The following is a 3,413-nucleotide window of genomic DNA, read 5'->3' on the forward strand; positions in this document are numbered from 1 at the left end:
CTGTAGGATATCCAAAGTAAAAAAAAAAAACTACAAATGTTAAAGAAATATTAAGAAGTTCAAACTGGGCTCGGATTTAAACTAAGATGAAAAGTTAACATCAACATTGTGACATCAGCAAAATATCAAAATCCAAACAAGGATTGTGTAACAACTGTAACAGGAACCAAAATACCAACTAGATGCCTTTAAGGTTAAAGTTTCTGTTGCGTATTTTGACTTTTTTTTCCTTTTTCTTACTCATCTGTTATGAAATTTTGAAATTTCCAAAACACTGCATGATGTCTTCCATCACAAAGTTACAATTTCCTAATCGTGCTTCATGTTTCTGTTCTGATTGGGGTTTCCCAACGTAACGGGAAGGCTAACCATTCAAAAAAATGTGACGGAAACGCAGCGTAACAGAATAAAACTTCCCCATTAAGGCCTAACAGTCAGTTTAGGTTTAAATAGGTTAGAGTCAATTTAAACAGAAAGATGTGCTTTCCATCATCATTTACCCTGTGATTCTACAGCTTTATTATTATTAATACAGGTACAGTCTTTACCTTTTCTTCAAAGAGTGGTGATCTGGGATATTTTAACCCACTGACTGAAACACAGCAGGATTTGGACCCAAAAACTTTTTTCATGAGCTTTTTGATTGACAGCAGCCTTCAAACAAAAATGCAATTCAGTTACTGAACGCTTGAGGCTCATTTCTCTGATTCTTTAGCCTGGAGGCCAGAGAGAAAAGCAGTTAAATGTTTCAAAAATTGAATTCCAAGTAATTTGTATTTTCCTTTGTTTTCAGGAGGTAAAAAGCACAGTTTGGAATAAAAGGATTAATGGTTAAAAAAAGAAAAATAAATCAATTTTCTTATTTTAAGTGCAAATATATTGTGTTTTTTGACAGATCAGTTAATTTTCCTGTTTAAATCAAAGGAAAAACACTTGTTTTAAGAATTTGCACTTATCTTTAAATCTGTTTTTTTTTTTATTTCCAGTGTATAATTTGGTTCACATTATTGCAGTACGAAAACTGTAGGAGCCCTACACTGGAAAAACGATCTAGAAATAAGTAAAAATTTCTCAAAATAAGTGAATTTACCCTTAATTTGAGTAGGTAAATCAGATGATTTGCCAATTGAATCAGTATTTTTACTCTTAGAATAAGGTATTTAGATAAAATGCACTTGAAATAAGACAATGTTATAGTTTTTTCTTATTTTAAATGTAAATTTTCTTGTTCCATTGGCAAAATATGTCTTTTACCTTCTAAATTCAAAAACAAATGCAATTATTTTAAGAAATAGTGACTTATCTAGATTTAGATTTTTTTCCAGTGTACAAAAAATGTTACACTGAAAAAATGGAAATCTAAATAAGTGCATTTGTTCTTGAATTGAGGAGCTAAGTGAGACACTTTGCCAACAGAACAAGACAATTTACATTTAAAATAAGAAAAAGCACCTGCATAGTCTTATTACTGGTGCATATTATCTAATTATCTTATTTAAAGAGTAAAAATACTCACTCCATTGGCAAATCATCCCATTTACCTACTAAATTTAAAGGTAAATACACTTGATTTAAGAAATTTTTACTTATTTCTAGATTATTTTTGCATATTAAGACATACTCCTTTACAAAAGTTACTGGGGCTGCAAGACGGCTTGTTCTGCACCTGAATATGTGCATAAAGAGAGAAACTGGTGAACTTTCCAGATCCCAATTACATGCTGATATAAATATAAAGATTTTTTTAAGCTAAATTTACATAAATAGGTAGAATTCCCCCTAAATGAAAGCTTAGCATCTCATTTAAATGTGGGAAAGCAGAGACACGCTGTCTGCTTGGCAGCTGCCATCAAATTTGAATTAGGAACATAGTTTGACCTTAGTTTGACTAAATTTACTGCAAACATTTCCCAGGCTTTAATAGATATTTAAGAAACTCAAAATTAAAGTGGTTAACAGAGATAAACCCTGCTGTCCTACTAACTTCTGCTAACCTTCCTCAGAGGCAGGCTGCCTCACTAAAGTAACAAAAATAAATGCTACCATGTAACATTACGGAAGATTAGCTGTTTATTGCTTTTAATGTGGAAAATCGACAGGGATCTATGAGCAGATATGATGGTTTGAACATTAGATCGAACTGCATGTAGTAAAGACAAAGTGGGGCATCATTTAGAAGATTTCTGCAGACATTAAACTTCCTGTATGTCCGCAAAAAATCGGAGACTTAAAGAAACAGTTAGCAACCCTGGTGTTAAAATAATGTAATTTTAACTTGACATCATACTGATGTTAGACTTGGGCAACAAAAGAAATTAAACTATTCTCCAAAAACAATTCCACGAACCGCTAAAGGAATTATTAACTTCAAAAGCCGCCTATTTTAATCCATTTCTGGATCTACGTCTGCAAAAGATCGTTTTTGAAAAATCCAGCAACATGTCTACAAACCTTTTAAACCTACGTACTAAAAAAAGGCAGAAGTCAGAGAATAACAATAAAATAAAAGTTTAATTCAACAGATGACGGCTCTAAAACAGCTGTTTGGTAAAAAATAAACAATTTAGGTCTGAATTATTGAGCGGAAAACTACAAGTAAAGCTTAAGATTGGAAGGGCTAAAGTTAGCTGTAGTTATAGGTTTCTACCACCAGATGTCACTCTACAGCTGAAGTTAAACCTTTAAGATTTGGAGGAAATATAGAGTTATGAGATTAAAATGATGAAAAATCTCAAATTAAGAAAAAAAATCTGCTTTAATTAATAAGTTCCTGGTAAATAATCAGGTTTTGGATTTTTTTTTATATTAATGGCAGCTTCCTCTTTAACTTAGTGCCGCTCTGCTGCTTCTGCTAAACAAACAAACAAACAAAAAAAAGAAAAATCACTTTCATTGTCAAAAAAAAAAAAAACCCGTCTGAGAGTGAGACAGAAAGCAGAGACCTGAGATGAAATCAGGTTTTTCCAGCTACCGCAGAGATTCTGTGGCTTTCCCCTCTGACTCTACCTGGGCTTTTTAGTCTAAACCAGAGCAGGAGAAGAATATCACAGCCTGCTGAAACCCGACGACAGTGAATCACTCCTGCTTTTTATGATCAAACAGACGCCTCTCATTTGTTCCAGAAACGGAGCAGCTCAGCCTCTGACTCTCTCCGACCACAGAGAAGCTCGCAGCTCTCTAACCCACTTACTGCCTCTCAGATCTCACTTTCAGCCTCTCACTTTTTTATCTGATCGGGTCGAAGCATCTCCTCCTTTATACTGTATATAACTTCCAAAACATGCGTTGAAAATAAACGCCTTCATCGGCAGCCGGGGCTCAGTCAGATTACATACACTGCAAAAAAGATCTATAAATAAGTAAAAACGTCTTAAATTAAGTGTATTTATCCTTATTCTAAGTAGGTAAATGAG

General features: G+C 33.5%; 1 protein-coding gene across 2 annotated transcripts in view; it reads right to left on the reverse strand.

Annotated features, from left to right (window-relative positions):
- Positions 1-3,413, reverse strand: part of rnf19b (ring finger protein 19B) — a 70,855-nt gene that overhangs the window by 21,728 nt on the left and 45,714 nt on the right. The window lies entirely within an intron of this gene.

This window comes from Cyprinodon variegatus, unplaced genomic scaffold (genome assembly GCF_000732505.1).
Source record: "Cyprinodon variegatus isolate N-32 unplaced genomic scaffold, C_variegatus-1.0 Scaffold284, whole genome shotgun sequence".
In the NCBI taxonomy this organism is placed as follows: domain Eukaryota; kingdom Metazoa; phylum Chordata; class Actinopteri; order Cyprinodontiformes; family Cyprinodontidae; genus Cyprinodon; species Cyprinodon variegatus.